Here is a 15,826-nt window from a genome sequence, read left to right on the forward strand (position 1 = left end):
TCCAAACCTATCCCCATCCCAAATCTTATTAGAATGAGTTGCCCTAGGTCGTAGAAGCTTCCATGGAACAAAACAAATGGACAATTTAAAATAAGCGTGCCTTAAAACCTCCATTAATCAAGGCACCATTAACCCTCAAGCTTCTGGCTTTCCCTGTCTTACAAATATTTCTATTAAAGGCAAAGCATGGCTTTAAGAATCGGTGTTCTGCCTTGTGTTTAGGACTCCAGATATACTTTACTGTCTAGTGTAATGACAGAAAGAATAACAATTTTCGTTTAATGATTACCTCGTCCATTGTGGAAATACCATACAAAAATGCATTGTCCAGAGAGGGAGTTCCGAATGAAGAAATCAGTAAAAAATTTTGAAAAATTAAATGTATATTTGCTACAAACAAGTATGATAGAGTCATTAATAAAGTATTTTAAAACGTTAAAATACATTGGATTCAAATAAAATTATGTTGGAGAAGTTGAAAGAAAATACACAATTTAATAAGAAAAAGGGACACCGAAAACTTCTGTTAGATGAGTTAATTCAAGCTGGTTTTTTAAAACCAATGACAGCATCAAATCACCATGGTATTTAGGTACTTATAAAAGTGGTGTATCTGGAAAAAACAGAAATTATATTTTTTCAACAATTTCAATGATGAAAAATTGTAGGAATCAACTTCGAAATGTGCAAGGGTGCAGAATTTATCAAGTTCCTTTACAGGAGTATATGAGCACATTAGGCAGAATGGCCCTCCAAAGACATCCATACCCTAATCCCTGGAACCTGTTAATAGGTTACTTTCCACCACAAAAGAAATTCTGCAGATGTAAAAAGACTACACACATCCTTGCTGGGCGTGGTGGCTCACATTTGTAATCCCAGCACTTTGGAAGGCCGAGGAAGGAGGATCACCTGAGGTCAGGAGTTCGAGACCAGCCTGGCCAACACAGTGAAATCCTGCCTCTACTAAAAATACAAAAATCAGCCGGGCATGGTGGCGGGTGCCTGTAATCCCAGCTACTCGGGAGGCTGAGGCAGGAAAATCACTTTAACCAGGGAGGCGGAGGTTGCAGTGAGCCGAGATCACGCCATTGCACTCCAGCCTGGGTGACAGAGCAAGATTCTGTCTCAAAAAAAAGAAAAAAAAAGATTACAGATCCAAATAAGACAGATTCCTCAGTTACCCGGAATCTAATCAAGAGACCTCAAGAGCAGAGAACTTTCTCCACCTGGAGTCAGAGATTCAGCCAGAAAAAGAAGTCAGACAGGTTAGAAGCATGAGAAGGATTTGACCTGCCATTACTAGAGGAGGCCACATGGAAAGCACTTCAGCTCCTGGGAGAAAAGACCAGGCCTTGGCTCAGAGCCAGGAAAGAAAGAGGGACGAAAAGAAAGGAAAGACCTACTGAATTCGGCAAACCACCCGAAGTAACTTGGAAGTGGATTCTTCCCTAGACACTCCAAAAAGGAATGCAGTTCTGCCAACACACTGATCTTGGCTTTGTAAGACCCTAAGCCGAGGATTCAGTTGAGTTCTCCTGGACTTCTGACCTACGAAAATGGTGAGACAATAAATCTTTGGTGGTAATGTATGAGGCAGAAACAGAAAATTAATACAGTAAGAAGAGTTGTAAGGTACCAGGAAGATGGACTTGTGCCCCACGACTTCAAGAGCAGCACTACCTTACAGACACAGGGTATTTTTTTTTCTACTTTTGCAAAATTTTATATAAAATATTTTCATAAAACAGCATTTGTATAAAAATTCACACGAAGTTTCTAAAGGCTATACAATTTCCAGCAATGTCCTGGGTTTCTGTTAAACTCAGTTTTCTAAAGATGCACTCAAATCAATGATAAAATGCAGACATTATGCGATATTTCATTGTCTTTGGTAAAACTATTCTCATTATTTTGTCTCCTCACAGTATTAACTGATATCCACTTTGTGCCGGATCTGCTATTACTAGGATGTCAGAAAAACATTAAGGCTGGATCTATAAGAGGCAAGTATTTCCAAACAGTAGTAATAGGCCCTTGGCCCCCATTCCCACTTCATGTATCTATGCAGTCTATCTACAGAGTCAGGCAGGGTGAGAGCTCACAACGACCAGTCAGGAGTCTTGAGATCCCCTCTCGACTGGGAAGCAAATGTCTGGGGGGAACACTGGAAACTGAGGCCATCTCTACAGGAACCCAAGTGGCCACGCTGTGGTGTGGTCAGGCCAGTGACTCTTACCAATTAAACAGCCAATGAGTTCACCACTAAGTAGATCCTATTTATTGGTTGATGATTGCTGCTGATGTGGCCCCTTCCCACAAACATAAAAAAATAAAGGGAAGATTTGGGGCCAGCACTGCAGGGGGAGGGGCATGCTGGCACAAATGACAGTAGACATGACTTTATTCCCTGTCAAACATCTGTTATCACGGGCCGGGCACGGTGGCTCACGCCTGTAATCCCAGCACTTTGGGAGGCCAAAGTGGGTGGATTACGAGATCAGGAGTTTAAGACCAGACTGGCCAAGATGGTGAAACCCCTTCTCTACTAAAAATAGAAAAATTAGCTGAGTGTGGTGGCAAGTGCCTGCAATCCCACCTACTCAAAGGCTGAGGCAGAGAACTTCTTGAATCCAGGAGGCAGAGGTGGCAGTGAGCCGAGATCACACCACTGCACTCCAGCCTGGGCGACAGAGCGAGACTCCGTCTCAAAAAAAAAAAAAAAAAATTGTCATCACGTAGGCACAGCCAAGGTGAACTGAAGCAGGATACGAACACTCGGTACATTCATGACTATCTTCATACATATTTTTAAATGATCCTAGAGATCACCTTGGGAATAGCAATGTGGTCATGATAACAAACTTATATCAAGGAGTTTGAAAACCTGTAGCCATGACCTAGTAGGACTTCATTTGCCTCTCAAGACTGAAGTATTTTGAATTCAGGAATATTTTTTTTTTTTTTTTTTTGAGACAGGGTTTTGCTGTCGCCCAGGCTGAAGTGCAGTGGCACAAACATGGCTCACTGTAACCTTGATCTCCTGGGCTGAAGTGATCCTCCCACCTCAACCTCCTGAGTAGGTGGGACCACAGGTGCACATGCCACCATGCCCAGCTAATTTTTTTTTTTTTTGGAAAGACCAGGTCTCACAATGTTGCCCAGGCTGGTCTTGAATTCCTGGAGCTCAAACTCTTATTTTAAATTATCCATGGATAATTTTTAAATGGATATTTTAAATGGATAATTTAAATAAGAGTGCCTTAAAGCTTCCAGATCCTAGGGCAAGAAGCAAACGTCTGGTGGGAACATTGGAAACTGAGGCCATCTCTACAGGAACCCAAGTGGATATTTTAAATGGGTAATTTAAAATAAGAGTACCCGGCCGGGTGCAGACGCTCACACCTGTAATCCCAGCACTTTGGGAGGCCGAGATGGGCGGATCACGAGGTCAGGAGATTGAGACCATCCTGGCTAACATGGTGAAACCCCGTCTCTACTAAAAACACCCACAAAAAAAAATTAGCTGAGCGTGGTGGCGGCAGGCGCCTGTAGTCCCAGCTACTGGGGAGGCTGAGGCAGGAGAATGGCCTGAACCCGGGAGGCAGAGCTTGCAGTGAGCCGAGATGGCGCCACGGCACTCCAGCCTGGGCGACAGAGACCCTGTCTCTAAAAATGAAATAAAATAAGACTATGGGTTACGTACTATACCCATGAAAACAATGACAAGTTCACCTCTTTCTTCTGTTTTCAAAGTATGTCAAAATTCAAGTAAGTTAAGTGATATTCAACTTTGTGGCCAAAAACTGATAGTGCGGTTATAACTGTATAATTAGCAGAGACTTCAAAACAACTTTAGGACTGTAGTATATTAATCATAACCTCAATTCCACTATGGGGAAGGAGAAATGAAAGGCTTCACTGGAATGTTTATAATGGGATTGGTGGAGTAGAAGAAAAGGAGAGCTGGGGCGGGGAGCAGCCTGTAATCCCAGCACTTTGCGACACTGAGTTGGGAAGATTGCTTGAGCCTGAGAGTTTGAGACTAGCCTGGGCAACAGCAAGACCCCATTTCTACAAAAATTTAAAAACTAGCTGAGTGTGGTGGCATGCAAGTGCGGTACCAGCTATTCGGGAGGCTGAGAGTAGGAAGATCTCTCGAACCCAAGAGGTGGAGGCCGCAGTGAGACTTATTCGCATCACTGTACTCCAACCCGGATGACGTAGTAAGACTGTTTCAAAAATACAAAGATAATTGGATTTTATGAAAATCATAGTATCATAATTTTATCATCTCAAAAGAAGGATATGCTATACTGCACGAATTTGATACAGAAAAAGTCTGAGACGGGGTACACACGGAACAAAAAAATATGAGACATTCTCTCAAAAGAATTTATGAAAATTCTAAGGTGGTATGTTCCTTTACAAATTATAAATTCCTAGGGAAAAACAACTTTGTTGCCAAAGCTACCAAATAGATGGCTGCTATACTGCTTTCAAGCTACAGCACAAGCATGCCTAGAGGGCTAGGCTAGATTATTTCTGAATGAACTTCAATAATAATTCCCACAACATATCCTGAGTCTCATTAAGTTCTTGACACTGTATTAAGTATTGTATATATATTACAAGAATACCCATGGCAAGACTATGAGTTAAATTATTCTCCTTAAAGAGAAGGAAACTGAGGCAGAGAGAGGTTATATAATTCACCCACGGTAACACATTTAGTAAGTGGTAGACCCATGACAATCTGGCTTTTAATAACTATCCTAAAATACTGAGTACATACTTACTATGTGCCAGAGACAAAACTCAAGTCAAGTTGCCTATCATATACTCATATATACTTTTATTCCAAGTGTTTCCTATATGGTAATGAATTTGTCATTATAAATCTTAATCATAATGACACATTCATAAGACAGAACTCCTATGAAATGTATAGCTCAGAAAGTAACTCTTTCTTTTTTTTGTTTTTTGAGACAGAGTTTCCCTCTGTTGCCCAGGCTAGAGTGCATTGGCGCGATCTTGGCTCACTGCAACCTCTGCCTCCCAGGTTCAAGCAATTCTCCTGCCTCAGTCTCCCGAGTAGCTGAGATTACAGGCACCCGCCATCACTCCCACCTAATTTTTGTATTTTTAGTAGAGATGGGGTTTTCTCACATTTGCCAGGCTGGTCTTGAACTCCTGACCTCAGGTTACCCACCCGCCTCGGCCTCCCAAAATGCTGGGATTATAGGCGTGAGCCACCACGCCCAGCCCAGAAATTAACTCTTATAAACTAGCATTAAAATATTCAATGTACAAACCACATAAAACTGCATGAAAACTAAGAATTATTGTTACTAGGCTGTCAAAAGTTTTGATAAACTTTAAGAGAAACAAAGACAGTAAAATGTCAGAAAATAGGAAATACACAATATTTGTCGCATCACATAGATCACTGGTAGATAAATAACTATAGTACAATATGGCCTACTAAATAATTTTAAAACTGCTAAATAATACAACTTATTCCCAGCAATAATTCCCAATTAGGTAATCATACTTTATTAATCCTAACTCCAAAGTTCACAAAATTATGGCAAAGCAAACACATTCATGCTCTGCTGACAGTGTAAACTTGCTCAAGTCTTTGGGGAGGCAAAAATTTGGCAACTGCAGAAACATTTATATCTTTTGACTAGTAATTCATTTGAGATTAGTATCCTACAGAAACAATTCATAAAAGAAAAAGATAAATGCACAGAGATGTTCAATTCAATGTCAAAATAGGCATAAACTGAAAACTATTATTTTCCTGTCAGACATTTAGTACAAATTTAATACTTATTTTTCAACTATCAAGTAACAAACAAATATCATAAAGGTTATACAACATGGAAAAATATAATGCTATAAAAGTAAAATAAAAATAAAAGTAAAATAAAAACTTATTTGATATAATTCTGTAAAAACTGTGATATATATGCACAAACTAGAAGAAAACAAAAATAATGAACACAATTATGTTAGTATCGCAAAACAAGTTGATACATAAAAAAAATTGTTCCGACACACGTTTAATAAATAAAAGCAAACATACTAGCCCAAACAGTAAAATTAGAAAAACCAAAGCTATAAAATTGGAACAAAGCTAAAAAATTGGCATGACAAAGGTTTCAGTTCTGCTAGCAAACTAAAGAATATTTAGGGAATATATTTATAAATTTATGGTCAATATTATAGATAAAAATACTATATATTACAAAAATAACCAAAGTCCATTTGGTTATTTTGCCAATTACAATTATTTCTCCCTGTCTTTCCCTACCAATCTTGTTGAGAATCTCTACGGTAATAAGCCACTTACTACTGTTGGAAGTATTTTCTATTCCTTGGGTAGAAAGGCAAAAAAGTGGCTGAGAACCACTATCTTTGTTAAGATACAGAATGCAAATATGGGTGAACAGGCAAAGCCCCCAAAACATTTTATTTACATCTCTTCTTTACTGTCAATGTCAAAATGCCAAGGGAAAAAACCATCAATAAACATACTTAAAAGTGAAAATGAAGATGGGTGTGGTGGCTCATGCCTGTAGTAATTCCAACACTTTGGGTGGCTGAGGCGGGTTCGATACCAACCTCGCCAACATGGTGAAATCCCATTTCTACTAAAAATACAAAATTAGCCAGGCGTGGTGGCGGGCACCTGTAATCCCAGCTACTCAGGAGGCAGAGGCAGGAGAATCACTTGAACCCAGGAGGCGGAGGTTACAATGAGCTGAGAGCAGCACTGCACTCCAGCCTAGGTGACATAGCGACTTCATCTCAAAAAAAAAAAAAAAGTGAAAATGAATACACTAGTTTCAAGGTTGCCAACAATAATTGAAAACATATATATAATGAATACATATTTATTTATAATCATATAATATGTAACATTAAATACACCTGTAGCATAAAATAATGTATAAAAATAGGCCAGATGCAGTGGCTCATGCCTGTAATCCCTCAAAAGTGAAAATGAATACACCAGTTTCAAGGTTGTCAGCAAGGTTGTCAAAAAGTCTCAACAAATTGAAAAGACATATATAAGGAATACATATTTATTTATAATTTTATAATATGTAACATTAAATATATTTATAAGATAAAAATAGTGTGTAAAAACAGGCCTGGTGTGGTGGCTCACGCCTGTAATCCTAACACTTTGAGAGGCCAAGGTGGGTGGATCACCAGAGGCCAGGAATTCAAGATCAGCCTGGCCAACATGGTGAAACCCCATCTCTACTAAAAATGCAAAAATTAGCAGGGCATGGTGGTGCACCCCTAGGAATAGCACCCCTAGCTATTCTGGAGGCTCAGACAGGAGAACGTCTTGAATCTGGGAGGTGGAGATTGCAGTGAGCCAAGATTGCACCACTGCACTCCAGTGTGGGAGACAGAGGGAGACTCTGTCTCAAAAATAAAATAAAATAAAATAAAATACACTTACTGATGGCCTCAAATTTCCTTGATTTTCTATGAAACGATCTTACACCTTACTATATAACCTTTTAACCTTGAGAAACATAACAAAGGAAATAAAATGTTCCGTGGGGTTTTCCTTCAAACATAAATAGGTGATTACTATCCTACTACTTCAACATTAAAACTTACATAAAGAGAACATGCAGCATTTTAGACAAGTTCTTAGCCTTCAGGAATTGGTGTGAGTATAAGATAAACACAGAAATACTAAATTAAAGTCCAGATTATAACAATACCAAGTGAGTTTTTTGTTTTTGTTTTGTTTTGAGATGCAGTCGCACTCTGTTGCCCAGGCTACAGTGCAGTGGCACGATCTCGGCTCACTGCAACCTCCTGCTCCTGGGTTCAAGAGATTCTCCTGCCTCAGCCTCCCCAGTAGCTGGGATTGGAGGCGCCCACCAACGTGGTTTCACTGTGTTGGCTAGGCTGGTCTTGAACTCCTGACCTCAGTTGATCTGCCTGCCTCAGCTTCCCAAAGTGCTGGGATTACAGGCGTAAGCCACTACATACTGCCTAAGGTGGGATTTTTTTAGCGTACATTTTAATTATACAAAATAACCCAACAAGTGCTATATGCATTGACTTTCATAAAAATCAGTTGAATATTAATTATTGTTATTCACTGAATTTTAAACAAGAGGTTCTGGTGAAAATCTGGTTTTAATAAGGGAGACTTCAACTACTTTATCTTCTCCAACGACATTTTAGTAAGAATAAAAACGATAAAGAAATGCCTACCTATAGACATATTTCATATTGGAAGGAAGAGCTTGAAGACAAAATAAGTAGAAACAGCACACATTGGTGAGACTGATCTAACATGATCTAACAATTTACCAGACAAGAATGTATGTATCATTAAAACCCAAGTTTTCCAAAATACAAAAAGTTGGGTAGAAAAAATGTACATTATTCTTTGAAGAGTTAACGCTACCTATAGATAGATGTTTGATGTATGGAATATTTTTCAACCATACTCACAGAGCTTTCAGATCCTGAATACCGATAAAGAGTACCTCCACCCCCATTATTTGTTAAAATGCTGACAACCATTTCTACTATTTATTTATTTGAGACGGAATCTCGCTCTGACACCCAGGCTGGAGTGCAGTGGAGCGATCTCGGCTCACTGCCACCCCCGGCTCACTGCCACCCCCGGCTCACTGCCACCTCCGGCTCACTGCCACCTCCGCCTCCCGGGTTCAAGGGATTCTCCCGCCTCTGCCTCCTGAGTAGCTGGGACTACAGGCGCCACCACGCCCGGCTAGTTTTTTGCACTTTTAGTAGAGACGGGGTTTCACTGTGTTAGCTAGGAAGGTCTCCTCACCTCATGATCCGCCCGCCTTGGCCTCCCAAAGTGCTGGGATTACAGGAATGAGCCACCGCGCGTGCCCAGCCTCTTATTATCTCAGCTTAAAAATAAAAAACGCCAAAGAAAAAAGTGCAGGAATTCCTGGGTTACATATTTAACTAATAATAATATAGTGCCCCAAGTATGAAATAAACATTCGGGTAAGGTATTTTAAAAAGGATTTTCAGGAAATGCACCCGGAGCTACAGAAGGTATTATATACCCTACACACACACAAAAGGTCCCTGAAAGCTCCTTCCTTACTAACAATTAAAATACATAACATCTAAGTTCTAAATTTCCACGATATTACATTTTAAATCATTTCTTAAAACTTAATGGCAGTAGCATTCCCTCAAAGCAAGATTAAACGTCTTGGAAAGGCAACATACACATCACGGCAAATTTGGAAGATTCTCAGAAATTCTTTTACACATCACGGTAAATCTGGAAGATTCCTAGAAATTATTTTACAAAGACGAGGATTCTTAACTATTACGCAACTACTGACGGCCTTAAAGATCCATGAACTTTCTTAATCTGCAGAGGGTATCTGTATTTTTAAAACGTATTTTACAAGGATGTTCCTATCATTTTGAAACAAAGTTTTTACGGTGAATTCCTCAAGTAAGAAAAAAAAATTAATACATGATAAAACTGTTTCTGTGTTTGCACTTCAGGGCACTTAAACCTGTAGGTGTTACTTTTTAACAAGCTTTTATAAAGCTTTACCTTCATAATTTTGATTCATGAGACCAAAGCTATATGGCTATTTAAAGATTAGAACGGCTGTTACTGACAATGATAACGCCAGTGGTCATGTTTCTTCAAATAGGACAAAAAGTGTGCTCAAAGGAAGTCAGTTTTTGTTCTGATTTTAAATGTATATCGTAGATGCATGCATTGTGACGTCTCCATAATTTAAAACCTCTAAGAAATTTAAACTTTCACGTTATAATTTAGGGATTAGTCAATCCCTTAGTACCAGTTAAATAATAGCCAGGAAAGCATTAGAAAACCTGAAGGTACATGTAAAGAAATGCTTTACATCACTACTTAAAATAGGTGTTGAATTTTAAGAGAAACATTTCTTTCAGTAAAATTTCTGATGCCTAAGGTCCATCAGGAGTAATCTCTTTTACTACATGATATTCACAGTAGTTTTGCTCTTGGCCTCACCAGTTTTAAGACTCTCCATTAAGGAAAGCCAATTTTATACTACCTAGGGGCACAAAAATAGTCCCCAGCTCCTCCTCTCTTTTTCCTCCCAGGTTCGGTTAAACGAGCGAACATGGAAAACACGTACACACACTCCCTTTCGGCCCTGGTTCCTAGGGCATGATGAAAAGCAAATTATTTCTTTACATAAGGTCTGCTGTCCACCCAAAGAGATTAAAAAAAAATAGGGGAAAATACCAGAATCACTCTGCACCCACACCTAAGCCCCGCCCCACCGGGAAAAAGTGGGGGGTAGCGGGACTGTGAGGGTGGCGGAAAGGACGGAAAAGGCCGAGACTTGCAGCTCCCAGGTTCTCCACACCATTCTTTCCTTCAGGCTGCACCGCAGCCAGGGACCCTGATTCTATTTTCAGCCGCGCCTCCCGATCCTCCTCCCCGCCACCATCACAAATACACGGTCCTCAATCGCTTGAACACTGGGTGGGGAGACTAGAGTGGGCCTTCTCCCCGCCCAACCCAAGGACTGTGGGTGGGAGAGGTCTCCCTGCGCACACGGCTGACTCGACGCGCGCCCCGAGGACCTCCGAACTCACCCAAGCAGGGGGAAGATAAATCGGAGGGAGGGGTCTAAGAGGAGCCGTTATTCCTTTTTCCTCTGTCTTAGGAAAGCGCGCGAGAGGGAGGGGCCGGAACAACGAACGCTGGTTACCTAACGGTCCGGCCCAGCCAGTCAGGCTCCCAAAGCCCACACCGCGCGGGCCGCTAAGGTGGCAGCACAGCCACAATCGCCCCAAGGGCTAAGAAGCACGTCAGGAGCACCCGAGGTGATGGGAAACGGGGGGTGGGGACTGTGCTGAGCGACGTCGCCATGTTAGCACCTTCTTTCTCCTTATCCCTACAGTCTCCAGCCCTGCTGACCTCTGCCCATCATTACTCACCTTTCCAGGTCACTAGTTCATGATCCTTTCGGTCACTCGCGAGTCCCGAGCACAGCCGTGTTTACAAACCACCCCTGGACGAAAAGGCTGAACGGCACTTTAAAGGCCACGGGCTCCCACAGGCTTCCGTCCTCTCTCGCGAGATCGGACTGACAACCCTCCTCCCCCCCGACCCGCCCCGCTCCCGGCATCCCCCCCCCTTCCTTCTCGCGCCCCTCCCCTCCATGCACACGCCCCTTCTTGCCTTCCTTCTGAGGGAGAGCCTCCGAGTCAGGTGATTCCGTCAGGCTTAAGGAGAAGAAGGCGGGTCTTCGGCAGGGCGGGTAGAGGGGACGGGCACCAAAGAGCACTCGGGCGCTCATGATTGGACAAGGAGCCCGAAGGGCGGGAAGCAGTTCTGGAGGGGGCGGGACCAGACGGCCCAAGGAGCGTTACCTCTGTAAACCCAAGGCTGTGGAAGGCTGTGATTGGCTGTCGGCTGGAGGAGGGGGCGGGTGCAGGCGGCGGAGGAGGGGTAGGCAGGGTGTTGGCGGTGTGAAGCGAGGATGGTGAGCTCCAGAAAGGCTGGTAGGGGGAGGTAGGATGGGTCCTCCCAGCCCAGCCCCAGGAGCCGGGTGTCTCCGTTGCCGTCGCTTCCCAGCACTAGGTAGGGAGGTGGGTAAAGGTAGGCTGCGTTCCTCAGCCCACCCCCTGGCTCCCTGGGAGTCTGAGACGGGGAGCTTCGGGTTAGGTGAGGTTTGCGGGAGGCAGAGTTTGCTGGTAATTCCCCATCCCTCCCCTCCAATAAACCTCACACAACTTAAAGATTTTAATATTAACTGTAGGGATGTTGGTTATTCAATAAATAGGCACAAGTTGAAAAGTATGATCAGAGGCCTCTGAAAATTTACTCAATAAAAGATTTTCAGTCTTTTATTTTTCCATTTATTAAATACTGATATCTAGTCTGTAACAAAATTATGAACTAGTTTATATATTAACATAAAATACACTCTCAAAGTTGTTGAAAGGTTTTAGGGGATATTATGAGAGATAATGAGCCTGAAGTTCAAGAATGATATCTGGCATAAAGTGAAATTGTAATGGCATTGACATTTTCACAGGTAGGTCTCTGGACTGCATACATGTATATAAGCCAACTCAGTCCTCTTTTAAAACTAATTTTAGTTAAAAAACATTAAGCCAAATTATTAACACTTTCCTACTTAAAATGAAAGTGTTGTCCCCATATAGTAACAGTAATGTAGTAGTGTTATTGTAGTGTAACGCTAACTATGTCAGCAAAACCTCACAGTTCAGATTACTTATGATGGAAATGGTGGACAAAATGTTTGATTGACATCACAGTTGTTAGGTCTAGAAAATATTGATTAAAATGATGCTTCTCTCTCCATCTCCCAAAACAACTAATGTGAGAAAAAGAATTAGAAATGTTACGACATTTCAAAAGAAGTTTGGGTCAATTAGAATAGATTTTTTAAAAAATTATTTTTCCATTCACGTGTATTAAAATTTGAAATTATTTTTTTCAGTGTTGATTCAATTGGGCAATACTTTTGGTTTTAAATTTCTCATTTCTACTTCTCCGGTCTGTTGTCAAGCAGTTAATTATCTACATGATGCATTTGAGGAACACATTTTGAAGAAAGTCTTTCAGTTCTTTTTAGACAAGAGAAGAACTAGTGATATGAACAGTACTCTGATCTGTTTTGATAATTCAGTTTCAGCTAATTTTCTAAAGAGAAGGTATACCTAAAGTGAGAAAAAAAATAAGATAGGGGGCGAGAAATAGGTGGAAACTATGCCAGTCTATTATATATGCATTTTGGCAGCCTGGCGTTTAACAAAGGGTCTCACTTTATCCACATATTTCTAGTTCCACAGCAGTTTGTTTACTATAGTTTTTCTACAAGTGGGGAAGACATTCAGCATTGTCAAAATGAATGTAGTTACCATATTCAGGTCTGATTCCATGAACTTGTCTCACTACTTATTCATATCCTCATAAAATGCCATCCTTTTCCATTTTTTTTCTCACTTCTGCATTCCTCAGTATCCCCAAGGGTCCTAAAATTCTTTAGTCTTCTCTTTACAAATGCAGGATACTTACTGTAGACCTCTTCTTTACCTGTCTTGTTCCATAATGCACCTACCCAAAACTTAGTTCTAAGAAATTAGTGAGAGTCTAGTGAATCCCCTTTAAGAACCCAGCATGACTGCTAAATAAAACTAATATTCCTTAGATACAAAATGAGGCTATTTGAAGAAAATGCATTTGTTATGGAAGTGTTAATAACTAAATATCATAAGAATCAATGATGGTCTCTAAACGCCCTCAAAATCTTCCCAATGCCACATAAATGTGGTATTTCCACCTTAGTATGATAGGGCTGTTGATCCATAATCTGTTAAAACTGCTCACAAAAATTCTAAAACTAATGTGTGTGTGTGTGTGTGTATATATATGTTCTCATGCTGCAAATAAAGATATACCCAAAACTGGGTAATTTATAAAGGAAGGAGGTTTAATTGATTCACAGTTAAGCATGGCTGGGGAGGCTTCAGGAAACTCACAATCATGGCAGAAGGGGAGGCAAACATATCCTTCACATGGCGGCAGCAAAAAGAATGAGTGCCCAGCAAACAGAGAAGTCCCTTATAAAACCATCAGATCTCTGAGAACTCACTCACTATCATGAGAATAGGATGGGGAAACCACCCCCATGATTCAATTGTCTCCACCTGGTCCCTCCCATGACGTGGGGATTATGGGAACTACAATTCAAGATGAGATTTGGGGTGGGGACCCAGCCAAACCATCTCTCTCTCCATCTTCCCTTTCAACTTCCCCTCCTTCTCTCTCTCACTAATAATTAATTTACAGAACACAGTTTCTGTTTGTCTGCAGCTAACCAAAACATAGAAGACTACAGGGCACCCCTTATGTCTGCTTGGTACAACTAATCCTAGGCTTAGGGAAAGAGCCTGTACATTTTCATGATATTCTCAGGATACAGCCTAGTACAGTGGATTAGCTGGGATTTTATCAGTAGAATCAAGGTGGGGGGGTGTGTGTGTGATGTGAAAGGGGTGGGGGACACAGGACATGATTACCCCACCGATACCTGAGATGAAATAGGATAATGTGGGCCCAGACATTGTACAGACATTTTGGTAGCTTCTATCTCATGGCAGATCTTATCCTCTCTCTGCCAGTTCAGGGTCTTCCTGCACATTGCTGAAACGGCCTATGTTAAAGTTACCTCTCAGCACTTGTCCTCATCATGGAAATTCTAAGTGCAGGGATGTCTACCCTCCAACCCAAATCTTGGGTTTCCCAAAATAATTTATAATTATTGGGGTGTGGCATTATGGGGAAAAAAGTCGTTTATCTTCACATCATACCAGTTAGCTTATACTAGCTTCAACAAAACCAGTCCAGAGAGAGGGAGAATGGAATTTAAGGGCCTTGTTTTTTTTCTTGATGCTAATGCCACCTCTCTCTCATCTGACTCACCAGAAAGAGGGATTGCCATCATTATATTCTGCTCTTTATACAATATTGTTGTTAATAAAAATAGTACCACTCCTACCTTTCATGGCTTCCCATAAATGACCCCTCTGTTATTTCAATTTATCACCTTTATTGTGTCTTCCCTTGTTCCTTACTTGGTCTGAAATGCATAGGTCATCTTGTTGAACAGTGTGCTTGTTTGCTGTCTGCCTAGAGCCACTATGACCTTCCATCATCTCTCCTTCCCAGTGCACAACCCTGATAACCCTCACTGCTCTTTACATCAGTTTGTATTAACAAGCTTCCCAAAACTGCTGGAGAGTCACAAAACTAGGTGAATGTTCACTACCAATTTGTTACCTGTCTGGAGCTGGGTCCCTACTGCTGCTCTGCATTTCTTTTATGCACATCTAGTCTGTGCTGTATATACCTTTCTTCTCTTTTCAAGCCCAGATCTGTAAAATTATACCTCTTGTATTTAAAAGTATATAAAAAACAAAGTTCATCATTTCCCCAAATCAGCTTTTTCCTTGTCGTCACTAACAGTCACATAAAACAAAAACAAAAACAAAAACAGAACATGGGCTTTAAGGAAGATCTGAATTTGGATCCTGACTTTGCCACTTAATGGCTGTGTGATTTTGGGAACTGTTTAACCTCTGAGCCTATTTTCCTTTGCATCTTGGAAATTATTCCCAAGTTTACAGGTTGTTATAAGGGTTAAATAACAGTATAGCTAGCACTTACTGGATGCACACACCCTCTCATCTCCTAACTGGTTCCTGAGATCCAGGCATTAAATCCTACTGATACTACCTTTGCATTGTTTTTAAAATATAGTTGATCCTTGAATAAGGTTGAGGGTTCGGGGCATTGATTCACCCCACCAGTCTCCCATGCAATAAAAAATTTGCATATAGCTTTTGAGTTCCTCCAAACTTTACTAACAGCCTACTGTTGACCAGAAGCCTTACTGATTACATAGTTGATAAACAAATTTTTTACTTTATATACATTACATACTGCATTCTTACAATAAAGGTGGAGAAAAGAAAATGTTAAGAAAATCGTAAGAGAAAATACATTTCTAGTACTATATCGATATCATTAAGTTTACAAGTTTACACCATCTGTTTACAAGATGAATTGTCTGAAATGGTGACAATTGCAGCTGCGGACCTCTTCTATCTATGGTGCATATCAAATCATTCAACTTCTTGCAATGTCATGACTTCGCGTCGTGGGACTGCTTCTAGCATCACTAGTACTCTGTATAGGTTCCATGGTGTTATTCAAGGTTTATAATATTGCACTAACCCAGTGAAA

At 40.9% G+C, this 15,826-nt stretch overlaps 1 protein-coding gene across 4 annotated transcripts in view; it reads right to left on the reverse strand.

Moving 5' to 3' along the window:
* The window catches only part of ATF2 (activating transcription factor 2), a 90,441-nt gene extending 79,301 nt beyond the window's left edge, over positions 1-11,140 (reverse strand). For 3 of the 4 annotated variants that reach the window (XR_005241517.2, XM_007965419.3, XM_007965416.3), the window contains exon 1: positions 10,987-11,140. The gene's annotated coding sequence lies outside the window, so the exon portion shown is untranslated. The remainder of the gene's footprint in view (positions 1-10,986) is intronic. The other variant, XM_007965418.3, reaches the window with a different exon arrangement.
* Positions 11,141-15,826: the final 4,686 nt, after the last annotated feature.

Source organism: Chlorocebus sabaeus, chromosome 10, assembly GCF_047675955.1.
Source record: "Chlorocebus sabaeus isolate Y175 chromosome 10, mChlSab1.0.hap1, whole genome shotgun sequence".
In the NCBI taxonomy this organism is placed as follows: Eukaryota; Metazoa; Chordata; class Mammalia; order Primates; family Cercopithecidae; genus Chlorocebus; species Chlorocebus sabaeus.